At 39.5% G+C, this 16,473-nt stretch overlaps 1 protein-coding gene across 1 annotated transcript in view; it reads left to right on the top strand.

Annotated features, from left to right (window-relative positions):
- Positions 1-16,473, top strand: part of CEP85L (centrosomal protein 85 like) — a 155,014-nt gene that overhangs the window by 100,136 nt on the left and 38,405 nt on the right.

Below are 16,473 nucleotides of genomic sequence, written 5' to 3'. Positions count from 1 at the left end.
AGAGAAAAGGAGAGGGGGGAAAGCAGCTAGGGTGGTGTTAGTGGGTTACAGATTTGTAATAAGCCATAAATCCAGTGTGTCTATTCAGACCATGATTTTTAGTATCTAAGAAAGTTATGAGTTTACCAGGCTCCTCATTTGAAAGTGTCATGAAGGTTTCCTTTGAGGATGAGGACTGATAGTTCAGATGCAGAGTGATCACTTTGTGAAAAGTTTCAGGGGGGTAGCTGTGTTAGTCTGTATCAGCAAAAAGAACGAGGAGTCCTTGTGGCACCTTAGAGACTAACAAATTTATTTGGGCATAAGCTTTCGTGGACTAAAACCCAAGGTGTTCACCCACAGGTGATATAGATGTTTTATAACTTCTATCATTTTTCTGAGACAGTTTATTCAAGAGAATAGTGATTGTCTGGTTTCACTCATGTAGTTGCTAATGGGGCATTTAGTGCACGGGAGGAGGTACACCTCATGTTGTGATATATGCATGTGTAGGGTCCATGAATCTTGAAAGGTGTGTTGTGGGGGTTGTTGATCATTGTAGTCGTGGAGAAGTGTCTGCAGATTTTGCATCTGTTTTGACAGTATGTGGTTCCTCTTTGCGTTGGTGTGCAGCAATCTGCAGTTGAATGTTACCTTCTAGGTTTGTAGCAGTTTCTGAAGTTTTTGATGTTTGGCTGAATGAAGCTTTGAAAGACAAAATGCGCTTTTAGGGAAAAATCTAAGTTTAATGAAGCTCATGTTAAAGGAACAGATGTGAGCTTGAGTCATGAAGTTTGGATCAGAATGTCAGAGCATTTAGATACTGGGTTTTTGGTTTTTGTCCATCTCTAATAATAGGCTCTGAGGAGCTGGTAAAGGTCTGTAGGCTACACTAATTGTGAAGTGTTTGAAACCTCTCATTAACAATTGGTGTACAGGACTTAGATGATGATATAAGGTAGAGATTGGCCAACTACAGGAATGATGGATGTTTGTTATGGAATATTTTACTGCTCTGTTATTTAATGCCAACGACTCTTTTTCTTCTAATGCATTTGTGTAGCTCAGCTGGAGACAATTTTTTGAACCCAATAGAATTCTGTTCAAGTGGGCTGACTCATTCTAGTCTTTGACTGCTACAAAGAGAAAATAGTATGTACCATTTTCTTTGAGCCACTATCCTCATTAATAGAGTATGATAGTTTAGATTACAGCATGTAGCATCGTTCCTGGAGCAGCTTCTGTGTCGCAACTCCAAGAGGCACAGCACAGAACTCTCAGCCAGGGGAAGGGGTGGGCTAAGGTGGCTTTAAGCCACCCTTGCCTCTTTCTGATTTGGGGCTATTCCAGTGGCTGGAGAGGCCCTGGGCATAATTTACATAAGCCTGGGCGAGGAGAGCAGGGTCTGTCTAAATTATGGCTGTCTCTCCAGTTCGCTCTGTTCAGCTCCATTTCTGCAGTGCTATGTGCTACAGCCTCTCACCTGACATGCTCCTCCTCCTTCCAGTGCACCCTCTACATCAGCGCTTGTGAGGGTGTCTATGGAGCACAGTCTATAGCTGTGTCTCACTTCCAGTGACAGAGGATTTTTTTCCCAGACAGATTAGGGGCTTACTCCACTGTGGCCAGTTTAGCTGGCATCTCACCTTGTGTTTAGGTTTTAGAGGATGGCAGCTAACATGGTTTTCATGTTTCTACCTTTCTTCATTCCCCTTCTGTTAAACATTTTGACTGATCATGAACTTCCATTTGACTAAAATGACTTTTTGAATTCTAACTATCTGATTTTATTGCTTTTTTTTTTTTCTTGGGATGGCCATCAAGTATTTTTACCTGGCAAAAAAAAGCATTTTTACCTGGCATTTTGAATGGCAAAAAGTCTGACTATTGTAATTCTCAGCCCTTTTCCCTCTGTAGTAGTGTTTAATTTAGTTCTCTTCCTACATATTCTGTTTGCAATGATGACAGGAAATACAGGTCCTTGTGCATCTCTCAGAAAAGTCTGTTATGCTGATTACTTCTTATTCAACTAAATGTGGTAGAATGCATAATGGAAGCTATTAAAGGTGCACAACAAAACCTTAGTGACCTCACATTCATTTGCTTTAAGTAGATAGCAGTAGTGTTAAGCATATAGTGAATTACCATCATGCAGCTTAATAAAACCATGCAGGAAGGATTTCCTCCTGAAGAGCAATCCTTCATTTTGGCAAATCGTTTGCTTTAAAGCAATCTGTAAATCATTATTTTTAAAGCCAATGATTTGAGATATTTTAAAATAATCTAACACATTTTTGTGAGAAGTTTAAAGTTGAGAATTAAAACAGGCTTTCTTTTAACAGTTTTTGCAAGTTTTGACAGTTACAAAACTAACCAAAAACAGTATATAACACTGTTGGCTCTTTTAATGTAGAAAACAAGGTTAGGTTCCTGTTTCATAGTGCAGAAATATGGCACTATTGATCATAATTGGTGTTTTGCACTCGATGTGAAATCCTGTGAGGTGCCTTTGGTTCATAATATTTATCTCTAATAATATCTTTCATCTGCAGATTTCAAAGCACATGCACAGGTAGGCATTATCCTGGTTTTGCTAGTGGTAGGCATTATCCAGGGTTTGCCAGTGAGGAAACTATGGCAAAGAGGGACATGGGGAACCAAGGGTAGAGTTAGGAATAGAACCTAGATCTCCTGACTCAGTCCTATATTATTCTGCCTACAGGACTGTACTTTTAACTCATTTTTGGAAGGATGTTTTTACCCTGGGGATTAAAAAATAAACAAACAATCATTGTTAGCACTGATGCTCTATTGCCAAATTGCTTACAGTTCAAGTTGATTCTTAAATTGCAGACTCTATGCTTAGGGAAAAGGAGGAAAAAATTCATTTTGTTTCCTGTAGTTTTGATTGTAGATGCTTGGGGGAGACAACTTTTTATGTGTTTTATGGAGGCCTATGAGGTTGTTGGGGTCTCTCTTTTAAATCGTGGTCGACACTGAGCTGATGTAAAATCCAGTTGGTAACATACTGTTAACTTGACAACACGAGCAAAACTACAAATGCTTTTTCTAAAACACCTCTTTCCTCATCTATCTGGAAATCAGAGCAATGCTGTAGTGCTGGCCTTCTACATAATGGGCTAGATTTTCTTCCCTCGTGCTCTCATCCATCCCACCTGTTCCCTGCTGCCCAATACAGGACATGGTCAGATAAAAAGGAGCATGGCTGGGACATATCTATCCTACGCCAATCTCTCGCTTCTGTTTCAGTGCTAGGGACATTAGTAACAGAGTAAGTTGTTTTTAAATGTTGTGCTTACATTGTTCTGACATGTGCCAGGGACTGACCCTGCACACAGTTGTCTAGAATTGGGAGAGAGATAAATCACCTTTGCACTTCCCACCCTAATCTACAGTATGTGCACTTTGGTCTAATGATGTGCAGACAATGGATGTTTTAGATTTAAAATCGCTTTGGATAATTCAATGTTACTTTAATGTGGGGGGGGGGGGGAACCTGCCACCTCCTTCCACCTGAGAAGAAGTGCAAAACAAGCACTTTGGATCAGAAAACTGGACAAACATCCTTTTCTGTGTCTTAAGCATTTGAAATCCAGTAAAAACTGGATAGCTGAAATCAAACCATTTTCAAGTTGTCTTTAAAAGTACTTCAGTGAATAGTGCTCAGTATGCACAAAAGTGCATTTTGGTAGTTTCCTGTCAGTGGAAAGCCAAAGATTTGAGTAGAATAAAAAGCCATCTGGTTCCATTTGTAACAGAAAAATTGGTTCACTTTTTATTCCATTTACCATGTTGAGCAGCAGATTTACTAAGTGAGTAGATCTACAGAATGGGACTCCAACTGATTTTGATCAGCTTGAAAGCTGAGCACATATGAACACAATAGTATCAATAAGTAGATAAAAGGCAATTATTTTCATTTGGAGTATTGAAAAGCTACTTATAAAAATTGCATATCTTAATGCCCCAGAGACTGAGATCAGTTTTTATTCAGCCATGAAGACGGAGTAAAAACTGGTCCAGATCCTCCACCTCTTCTGAGGAAAATGCATGAGAGGCTATGACTATACGCTCACACAACTAGTGAGAGAGATGTACATGGTCTTTCCCCTCCAGACACAGGTTCATGGGGAATGATCGAGCCCTGAATTAGGATTTGCCTTAAGAGCAGATGTGCTGCTGCTATTGTAATGTTTACAAGCTGAATGCTCTACTAGACACAGTACAAAGTAGCTTGAAAACTTAGCCAAACCTGGATTGTTCTCACTTTTTATTGTTATTTCTCAAGGATTTTGTTTTGACATGTGACATCTTATTTTTAACACTAGAGGGAGCATTGAGTTCTTCTACTGATTTGGTAAATGCCAATGTCACATTTGAATCTGCAAGCTTCTGTTTTGCTTTGTATATTAAAAATGATAAAACTGTAACCTTGTTTTATAATATTTGGAGTGGTTCTGAATTTGACCAACCATTACAACCAATGCATCCGATGAAATGAGCTGTAGCTCTCGAAACCTTATGCTCAAATAAATTTGTTAGTCTCTAAGGTGCCACAAGTACTCCTTTTCTCATTACATCTAGGCATTTGCAATACAAAGTTAGGCAATACTGGCACTATTTGTCTGGCAGGAACTATGTGTAACGGTTGTATGAATAAATGTCAAATATTTGAACATATGACATAAGCTACTGAAAATACCACTGCACTCGGCAATGATGCAGTGTTCTCTTCCAAACAGCTTAGAGGCATCCAAACAGCTTATTTTTAAGGAAAGGTAAATGTAAAGGTTAGAATTTTAGCGACTAGCTCTCATTCCTCAGGGTACAATAACGTTTAGATTCTTAGAAAAGCTGCTAAATCACTGGCTTCATACCCCTAGCTGAATTGTGTTTAGAGCTTTCATTTAGACAGCTGAATTAAATCCATTTTCTTTCCTTTTGTGAAATTATTTTGTCTTGATTTGTTGACCTCATACTGTGTGTGATTGGATCATGTGCATGTTACTGCCAGTATCCATTATTCAGTGCTTAATTGTAACTCTTGATTTGTTATGGTCTACAGTATTACTGTATGCATAGAAACAGCATTTTGAAATAGTAATTTTTGCAGCGATTTGAGAAAGGGAGGATAGTGAATTCATGAATGGCCTGTTCAGAGACGTATAATCTTTTAGATATGAATGTGCAACAGTCTGTGGTGTAAATGGGAGTTCCATGCATTAGATCAAGACCAATATATTCATGGCCCATTGGGAGCATGTTATAAAATTCTACTCATCCACACAGTCAGAATAATGCATTTTTGGAGAGCAGCTGAGTAAAATATAAATGGCTTTTTCCTTATCCTGGATCACTTTTCGTAAGAGATGAGGTGTAAAGGTTTTGTACCTTGACTAGTACACTTTCATGGTGATTTTGTCATTTAAAAAAAAAATCATGTAAGCTCAACCTTTCCACAAGTGGCTACAACTTAGATCAATACAATGGAAATGAAGATATTAAAAAGTCTTTCTCCACATTTTCATAGGCTACCTGGTAGATTTAAACTTGGTATGAGATTTGAAGTATGCTGTATCTTATTTTTTTTTAAACCTCTAGTGTTTTTTTAGCACAAAACCAATGTGAAACAGCACTTCTCACCCTTGCACTGATGTCTGCACTCTTTTTTAAAAAAAACTACAGAACTCCCACAGTGTTGTGGAGGAGGAACCAGCCCTTTTTCCGAGCAGACAACTCTGTGTATCTTTCTCCCTTTCCACCTTTTATATATTCCCTGTGGTAGTTATAGCCATGTGATAAATAGCAAAGCCGTGTGATAAAAAACAGTTTTGTGTATACCTTTGACTGCCTCACCTGCACTCACCACTAACCATTTCCCTTGGGCCTTATTCTAACACTCAATTTCTAGGTTGCTCTAAAAAGCAGCCATGTAAAAAGAATAACATTCCAGATAAATGTTTCCTCCTAACTTCCAAATGTGGTATTCCTTTCTCCATGCCAAAATTAAATTCTCCAGAGGACTAGGAATGAGCAGTGTTCAGTTGGAACAAATGGCAGGTTTAAGGTAGCTCATGAAGAAACTGGGGCTTTATTTCATTACAAATGAGGACCTTCTCCACTGCCATCCCTTACCAGTGATCAGAGCTTTAGGATTTGGTACTTGGAGGTCTTGAGATACTGGACTTGAGACATGATACTTTTGGGTATGAAAAACTTACTTTTCATCATTTTTAGAACTTTCTAAAATGTATTACTTAGCATTTTCCTCCTGCTCTTTGCATTTGGACTCATCGTCACAAGAGAACCCAGCAAAGGGATATGAAATATTGTATCCATTTTTAAAAATCTCTAACAGTTTCTCTGAAACAGGGAGGCGATATATTATATAAAGATTATTGGCCCTCCTTTCAAAATTACCTGCATAATTCACTCATGGTTTTAGCATTCCTGAGTAATGAGGCCACATTATTCTATCATGTATATCCTGATCCTAACGGGCTTTTGTGTGCTATCCCAATACAACAATAAATAATAATAAAATGCATCTATTTCTCAGTAACTTTTGACATTCCAGTTGCCATTTAATCTGTTAATAAAATTGGTAATATCCCTGTCTGATGGATAAAGCTCCTATTCCTAAGTTTTGAAATTCTCTAAGGTACTGGACCTTAAACCTGACACTAGTGTAGAACTAAATAGACCATGAAGAGACTCTGAGCATAAATTTGAAAGCCAAGATGGAAATATTTCTCTGGGAGGCTGATTTAAAAGAATGAAATACCCATCCCCCCAGCTCTTTGAGGCTATTAGTAATGTTAGGACATCTCCCTCAGGATTTAGATTAGAGGTGAGAAAGCAGGTGAGCTGGTCAAAGGTGCATGATGAATGCAATTTATTACATAGATATTATCCCCAGTTATGGGGTGGTGTGCATGCTCTGTGTGCATACATGGATATATGTAAAAGGCATGTGGCTTTAATTAGCCAGCCTTGAGGAGACTGGTATGTTTTGAACGTGAGAAAGCGACGTTAGTGTCCATTCTGTCCTCCTAACATTTTGGGAGAGAGTCAGAAAGAATTTTTATCTTAAACAGCCTGTTTATTAATACTGGTCACTGGAGACAATCCAAGATCGCTCACATCCTGATGAATTCCACTCTGAAAATAATGTGCAGTGCCCTTTGTGCCATGTGGAATATTAGCTACTAATGCGAGATTTTCCAGTGAGATCTTGATTTAAGCAAAAGAGATGAGGTGCAAATGAAGTGCAAAATCAGCATTTCCTGGCACTTCATAGATATTAAGGTCAGAAGGGACCATTATGATCATCTAATCTGACCTCGTACACAACGCAGGCCACAGAATCTCACCCACCCACTCCTGCGAAAAACCTCTCACCTATGTCTGAACTATTGAAGTCCTCAAATCGTGGTTTTAAAGACTTCAAGCATGACAAATGAGAATGAGGATATGGAGGTAGATATTACCATATCTGAGGTAGAAGCAAAACTCGAACAGCTTAATGGGACTAAATTGGGGAGCCCAGATAATCTTCATCCAAGAATATTAAAGGAATTGGCACACAAAATTGCTAGCCCATTAGCAAGAATTTTTAATGAATCTGTAAATTCAGAGGTTGTATTGTATGATTGGAGTATTGCTAACATAGTTCCTATTTTTAAGAAAGCGGGAAAAAAAGTGATCCAGGTAACTACAGGCCTGTTAGTTTGACACCTGTAGTATGCAAAGTCTTGGAAAAATTTTTGAAGGAGAAAGAAGTTAAGGACATTGAGGTTAATGGTAAATGGGACAAAATACAACATGGTTTTACAAAAGGTAGATCGTGCCAAACCAACCTGATCTCCTTCTTTGAGAACGTAACAGATTTTTTAGACAAAGGAAACGCAATGGATGTAATTTACCTAGATTTCAGTTAGGCGTTTGATACTTTGCCACATGGGGAATTATTAGTTAAATTGGAAAAGATGGGGTCAATTATGAAAATTGAAAGGTGGATAAGGAAATGGTTAACAGGGAGACTACAGCGGGTCCTACTGAAAGATGAACTGTCAAGCTGGAGGGAGGTTACCAGTGGAGTTCCTCAGGGATAAGTTTTGGGACCAATCTTATTTAATCTTTTTATTATTGACCTCAGCACAAAAAGTGGGAGTGTGCTACTAAAGTTTGCAGATGATACAAAGCTGGGAGGTATTGCCAATTCAGAGAGAGACCGGGATATCATACAGGAAGATTTGGATGACCTTGTAAACTGGAGTAATAGTAATAGGATGAAATTTAATAGTGAGGAGTATAAGATTATGCATTTAGGGATTAATAACAAGAATTTTAGTTATAAGCTGGGGACGCATCAATTGGAAGTAACAGAGGAGGAGAAGGACCTTGGGGTATTGGTTGATCATAGGATGACTATGAGCTGCCAATGTGACATAGCCGTGAAGAAAGCTAATGCGGTCTTGGGATGCATCAGGCGAGGTATTTTCAGTAGAGATAAGGAGGTTTTAGTACCGTTGTACAAGGTACTGGTGAAACCTCACCTGGAATACTGTGTGCAGTTCTGATCTCCCATGTTTAAGAAGGATGAATTCAATGTTTAAGAAGGATGATCCGAGGAATGGAAAACCTGTCTTATGAATGGAGACTCAAGGAGCTTGGCTTGTTTAACCTAACTAAAAAAAGGTTAAGGGGAGATATGATTACTCTCTATAAATATATTAGATATTAGAGGGATAAATACCAGAGACGGAGAAGAATTATTTAAGCTCAGTACAATGTGGACACAAGAACAAATGGATATAAGCTGGTCATTGGGAAGTTTAGACTTGAAATTAGACACAGCTTTCTAACCATCAGAGGAGTGAAGTTTTGGAATAGCCTTCCAAGGGAAGCAGTGGGGGCAAAAGACCTATCTGGCTTTGATTAAACTCGATAAGTATATGGAGGAGATGGTATGATGGGATAACATGATTTTGGCAATTAATTGATCTTTAAATATTCATGGTAAATAGGCCCAATGGCCTGTGATGGGATGTTAGATGGGGTGGGATCTGAGTTACTACAGAGAATTCTTTCCTGGGTATCTGGCTGGTGAATCTTGCCCATATGCTCAGGGTTTAGCTGATCGCCATATTTGGGGTCAGGAAGGAATTTTCCTCCAGGGCAGATTGGAAGAGGCCCTGGAGGTTTTTCGCCTTCCTCTTTAGCATGGGGCACGTGTCACTTGCTGGAGGATTCTCTGCTCCTTGAAGTCTTTAAACCGCTTGTCTCTTTCATAACTCTAGCTGTCCTTTACTGTTTGCCATATTAATTAAACTGGCATACTCAGAACAGATTCTTCCCTATGGTCTCTAGCATGCCCCTTAGACAGAGTTTCACCAGCCATCTTATCAGATGGAGGGAGTGTGCCTGCTGTTCCGTGTTTTCATGGGGAGTGACATGCTACCTTTTGCATAGCAGGCTTGCTTTGAAGACTGGTGCAAGGGGAATGATGTGTGCATCGAGAAGGAACGGTCCCTGCCATCTCTGGAGTCCCTGCACTCCAGATAGGCTCTTACTTGAGGGGCACAAGGGGAAGCTGTTGCATTACCTCCCACATATACACAGCTCCTGTGCACCTGCATAAGGTGTAAGGATTGTCAGAATATGGCCCTAAATTACAATGTCCCTATGGGGTTAGGCTGCTGTGAGTGAGACCTGGATTGGCACAGTATATTAAATGCTGTATGTATCTGTCCCAGGGTACACCACTCCCGGGTCTGGTTCCTCCTCCTGGTCACTCTGGGCATTAGTTCTTGAGACATCCGCAGTTTGCATGCTGTCAGTCCAATTCTGGTCTGCAGCTCTTCTCGCTCCAGGACAGGGGTGGGCAAACTTTTTGGCCTGAGGGCTGCATCAGAGTTCCAAAACTGTATGGAGGGCCAGGTAGGAAAGGCTGTGCCTCCCCCAAACAACCTGGCCTCCAACCACCCCTGCTCCTTGTCCCCTGACCGTCCCCCCATCCAACCCCCCCGCTCCCTGTCTGACCCGTCGCTATCCACACCCCTGCGCCCTGACTGTCCCACCCCCAGCACTCCCATGCCTATCCAACCGCCCCCCTCCCCTGTTCCCTGTCCCCTGACTGCCCCCTCCTGTCACCGTCTGCCCCTTATCCAACCCCCCAGCCTCCTTACCATGCTGCTCAGAGCAGCATGTCTGGCAGCTGCACCGCCCGGCAGGAGGCTGCAGGGGAAGGCGGGACAGCGGAGGGTGGGGTGCTAGCCTCCCCAGCCGGGAGCTCAGGGGCCGGGCTGGATGATCCTGTGGTCTGGATGTGGCCCGCGGGCCATAGTTTGCCCACCTCTGCTCCAGGACCCTTCATGACTTAGCCCTCTGGAGTACAGTCCATCAGCAGTGCTAGGCAGTCTTCCCATTCACTGCCTTAGTTATTCCATGCCCTCGGTGGCCCTCGGGGAATCCAGGCCCACCCTATTCTCCATGTTCCAGTCCAGGGACCCTCAGCTCAGCAGTTCAGGGCTTCCTCCTTCTGCCCTCACTGCTCCTTCCCTGGACTGCTTCCTATCACTCTGGTTCCCCTTCTCTCTGGGAATGCCAGCTCCAAACCTTCTCTCTCTTCCCAGCGAGAGACTGCCCTTTCCCAGCTGCCCCCATCAGTTGCCAGCTACTTGGCTTTATAGGCCTGGCCTGTTCCTGCACAAGGTGGGCCTGCTCACAATCACTTAATTTTGTGTTCCCTGGCTTCTCCAGGTGCCTGTGGAGTTAATTGGTCTGCCTGGCCACCTTAACCCCTTCCAAACCTGTGTGGGGTGGACATCCTATTACAGTATCCTTTCTTGCATCAAGCTGCATTTAACAGGAAACCCTCTCAACTGTGCTGCATTTTTTAGCTGCAACTCCATCACATCACCTCTGTGAGGCCAGGGACAAAGCCAAATGACTTCGAAAAGACAGTTCTTGCATAGACTGTGAGCAGACCTGGGAATGAAGACCATCATAAACCTCATCTCCTTCCATTCCAAGTGCAAGACATACTTTTTTAACCTTGACTTTGCTGATGTGAATACACAGCAGTGGGTACATTTAAAAACAAGAACAAAAACACCTTTAAAAACAAATTTCTACCAAAATAAAACACTGCACGGTGTACACAATTCTTCCTTGGAGAGAGGGAAAGAGAGTGATTGATGCATGACAGATGTTAGCATGTCACTTAATGCACGATTGTGAGGCAATCAGCTTCTGTGGTTATGACATCAGTATAAGAACCTTTATAGAACAGAACCAGTTCTCACAAAATGCCAGCCAATTATCGTGAACCTACATTACCTCGCTCTGTGAATCTTACCAGAGATGCCATTGAGCACAACTTCAGGCAAAAGGTAAATGGCATTGTGGAAACTGAAAACTGTTCTACCAGTGCTGAACTGGGCCTAGAGACATCTGTAGCTCATAGTGCAATCCACAGGTGGCCAAGTTCTGTGAGGTTTGGGAAACATGTTTCCAGAGCTCTGCCATGTGTCAGAACTGGTGGCCCCGAGCTCTTGGCTGTTCTGCCTGCTCGAAGCATGAATGCAGGCAGAATGTAAAGAGAAGCAGCTGATCTTTTGGGACGAGTCCTCCTCTGACCACATACTTTGATATCGGATAGATTAGTCCTAAGGGTTATGAAGAAGTCTTAATATTGGCCTGTGTGTTAGCGTAGGTTAATGAAGACAAGATAGTGCTATGTATAGTACAGTCTCCAATTTCTGAAACACATTATTATCTGACATAGGGTTATCTCCTTTAACATCAGTTAAATGCATTGACTAAATTTGTACAATGAAAATTTTAGATAATAGGGAAATTTCAGTGTCTCGCATGACATTTGAATAACTATGGCTGTATTGTATATTCCTCATTGTATAGTATTAAGTAGAAGTATTTCCTTTATGTAACCTGCATATACTGTTATAAGTACATTTTTTTCTTTTAAGTTGGATTCAGATGTACTTTAAGACCTATTAACTGTAGCCTCTAATTAGCTAAAACAACATTTGGTATTGTCGGGCTGAGTATTATAATGTGTCCAGATAAAACCAGGTCTTTATATGAACATCCGTGGCTAGTGTTCCTTCCCCTACACTGTCAAGCACCACTGATCCACAGGAATTAAGACATTGTTGATGCCTGAAAGTGATTCGCAAAAATGAAAGGTTTTTGGTGAAGAAATGGCAGAGAAAAGGATTTTACAAAAGGTGGAAATAGAAGGGAACGCATCTTTTCATGAAAAGTAAAAGGGTTTGCTGTAGGTATATCAGGATCTTGCATGTGGCATTTGGGACTTGAGAATCTAATATGTAGGAACCAGATGTAGCCTGATGCACGTGTTCGGTAACCCCTTTGACTTCAGTTGGGTTGCATGCTGGATATATCAAGATTTAATTTGACTTTTGAGATTTATAATGATGGTTGGTGTGTTTAAAAAAAAAATGGGGAGGGAGAGGCAAGGGGACAACAAAGAAAATACCCTCAGGATATTGATTTTGAAATTTTGTAGGAGATCAAGGGAAGAGAAAGTTATTGCTATAATCAGAATATAACAAGCAGATCATGTCTGAGAAGAAAAACACATTTTTAAATTCATTTTACCCCCCAAAAATGAAACTGCTACACTGCAGAATTTTTCTGTGAAATTCAATGATATTCTGGGTACAACAGGATCTTTCATGTTTTTAAAAAGAAGCTTCAAAGCTTTCTCTTCTGCTCCTGGATCAGAGCTTTATGCCTTGAGGAAAAGGTGAAAAGATTTGAGATGTCTTGCAAACTAAAATCTTTTTGAAAAGCAACTTCAATGGTATATTTGTATCAATTATTTGGCAACAAAAGTAGATAGTAATACCTCCTTTTAATGAAGATTCCTTCATAGGTATCACCTTATATATATATATATATATATATATATATATATATATATATATATATATATATATATATATAATATTATAAACACCGCTCCCAAATATCATTTCTCAGTGTTTGTTTTGTATAAAAATACAGCTTTGCTTCCCTTGAATGCAGCTCCTTTAACTGGCACTTTAGAGGTATGCAAGTCATTTCTGCTCACCCCTTTTCCTCAGGCTGGCTATGCTGGCATACACAAGAATCAAGTCTGAGATTTAAAAAACAAACAAACAGAACAACCCCAAAACACTTTAATTATCTTCTGGCTCACAGTAGAGAAACTGCATTGAAGTAACTAAAAGTCCATGTATTAAAAGTAACGTTGTTGGTGTTTTTTCTTTTTTCCTACACTCAGTATTGAATTTTGAGAGATGGCCTTTCATGAGAGAATGGTGGTCCTGTGAATGAATGAGATTTGTTTGCTTTTGTTTTGTTTGTTTTTCATTGGAGTCAGACATTTTAGCTATAGCTGGCTGAAAAATGCAATTTGAAAAAACAAACAAGGGGAAAAAAATGACCACAGAAGATAATTTGGGGATGGGGTGTGAATTTGATTTTTTTTCTCAAACATCAATTTCAAAACAAAAAATATCAGTGAGCTCTAGTTTTGTCCTTTATGAAGACAGAAAACACTGTTAAGGTGATTAATATTAAAACTGATCTAGTCTAATACCTCTGTCTGGAAGGTGAAACTAGCTATCTGTTTCAAGGTTGGTTAATTTTTTTGGCCTACCAACCTTAATATTAAACTTTGCCATTTATCTGAGCAGAGACTTGAAAAAAGCCTAAAGAGTCTTCTTGAAAGTGCTAGGATTATTAATTGAAGACAGGCAGGCTGTCAGGTATAGTATTTCCACTGTCATGCATAGGCTATATTTGTGAGGTCATCTGAACCTCTTACACACACTTTTTTTTTTAAACAAAGTCCTCCCAGCCTGTGGTTATACAGTGGATTAGTCGTAACAGCTGTGGGGTAACAAAGGATTAAAAGTATCCTAGCATATGACAACATCAGCAATGAAATGCATGTGGTGTGAGGTCTTTCATTGTCAGAGAACTCCAGACTTGTAGGATTATATGCATATAGTGAATATATTTCTATAACGTTTATTTTTCATTCTTTGTTCATGAATAGCCATCAACTTTCATACTTTTGTTTTCCTATGGCCTGAAGTTAGTTTACTGTAGAGAGTTCATCTTCAGGAAGACAATTGCACAAGAATTGCATCATCTATGAAAACGTTTCCTTGATGTCTTTTGTTGACAAAGTTTTAGGATGGCAGATAAATTCTAACTACGTTTTGCAGGCCAAACAGAAAAATATTGAGACAAATTCAATCCACTGTAGTCATTTACACCAGGGATTAATTTGGCTCATTTTATTTTCCTCTGGGGATTAGTGGGAAGAGGATTGGTTTAAAAACAAAATGATGTATTTTCAAGTTCAGTGGTATTTTTAAATGCTCAGTTCAGCTGTTTAGTGTCTGTTCAGGAATGCAAATTTAAAACAAATGTTGAGATATGATCAACCAAAAGAATAGGAGAGTGCAGTTGCTTCAACAGTTTGAGTCATGGTTACTTACATAATTTAAATCAGACTTGGTGAAAATGTTCTAATAAAATAAATATGCACAATAACTGTTCACCTTTTATCATCCTACTTTGACCTCAGGTTAAGAGGTCTCTCATTAAATGAGTTTGCTGAACTTGGTTCTGCCCATCCTTCATAATTGTGACCAAGAACACAACAGAATTTATTAAGATCTCATCATCTCTCTCACAATAATGCTGTGTCGCTCTTTCTAGTAAAGATCATATACATTCTACGTTCAAATCCTCTCCCTCCATACTATGATTTGGAGCTCTTGTTATTACTATTATTTGAAATGCAATTTAGCATAAAGACCCAAATCAAAATTGTTTGTTGTAGCATTCCCCCTCTTTTAGAGCAATTTTTTTTTCTAGTGTTACTCATTCCTTCTTAACTGGGCTCATTCCTTCCACATAGGCTGGGAAGGAGGAGAAGAGGTGGCTAAAAAAAAATTGTTTCATTGTATCATAAGCTTTCGTGAGCTACAGCTACAGCTCACAAAAGCTTATGCTCAAATAAATTTGCTAGTCTCTAAGCTGCCACAAGTACTCCTTTTCTTTTTGTGAATACAGAGTAACACGGCTGCTACTGTGAAACCTGTCATTGTATCATAGGATATCTTGACATTTATTTATTCTTATGAATTATATTTAATGAATTGTCTTAATATGCTGTACAGTTAAGCCTTTCTTATATTTTTCCATACATCCCAATATATGTATAATATGTACCACACCTTATGCAACAAACATTTATGGGACATGTAAATTTACCTTTTTTTAAAGCAGCAAATCCCTCTTTGAGGTGGAATAACTGGGACACAGTCTGTTCATGGCCAGCTGGGTGAATTTTCCTGGCTTAAAAAAAAATCCCTCTAATTGGGGTTTTGTGTGTTTTGGCTTTACTTTAGTTTTCTCCCATGATTTGGCCTCAGAGACTCCTTACCTAACTAATCAAGGATTCCTTTCCCTAACCAACTTTTCATGTTTTTTCCATTTCTTGTTGCTTTACTTTTATTAAAACCTTTTGATGCCTCCTGAGAATATTTGGAAGATATTCAATTTAGAAACCACTCTATTTTTATGGGTGGTTTTTTTAGGCTGTTTTGCTCAAAGGTTTTGCTCTTTCCTTAGAAATTAATCTGCTCCTGCTGTTTATCCCCACTCACCGCAGGATATAATCTCCAAAGAATTTAATTGTGATGTCACAAATAGGTTTGTGAATTTAGGTGATGAATAAGCAGCAGGAACAGATGAATACTTAATCAATTATCCTGTTCCCCAGCAAATTCCTCCTAGTATAATAAAAAACCAATCAACCAAAAACACCACAAAACAATAAAAAAAAAAAAGGCGGGGAGGGGAAAATGGAGGAGAAATACAAAGAATGAGAGAGATGCAGAATTTATTGTTTCTAAATAATGTCCCACCAAGGTATCTCTGTCCCTTTAAGGTTTTCACCAGCCAGTGTGACAAAGCTGATTGTAGTCGACCATTGGAAGCCCCGTCTCTGAGTAAAGAGATTAGTGGATTTATTGGACCATATGTATCTCTGATGTAACTCCATTGACTTGTAAATTGACATCCAGGGTTGTGTTTGGCCCTCTAACCATAGTAGTTATTTTATAAATAGTGGTATAATTTATGCCTCTGGTGTAAACTGGTTGAAAGATTGGTGCAAGAGATAAAGTAGTTTAACTTGTACAACTTTGATATCTAGTGCTGTGTAAACTTAAATGCACTATAGCTCATTTGTCAAGTAGTCAGAAGAGAAAATATTAAGCAGAAAAAGGAACTAAAAGGAGGACCTTGGGTTAAACTGCCATCCTTATTTTATGGTCATGGCTTTTCCTTTTAAACTTTCTTCTGCCCCCTGTTGGTATGTAAATTTCAGTTATGTGAAAAAAGTATAACATGCAACCA

Source organism: Dermochelys coriacea, chromosome 3 (genome assembly GCF_009764565.3).
Source record: "Dermochelys coriacea isolate rDerCor1 chromosome 3, rDerCor1.pri.v4, whole genome shotgun sequence".
Classification (NCBI taxonomy): domain Eukaryota; kingdom Metazoa; phylum Chordata; order Testudines; family Dermochelyidae; genus Dermochelys; species Dermochelys coriacea.
Note: the sequence above shows the minus strand (reverse complement) of the source record. Positions and strands in the feature narration are given on the sequence as shown.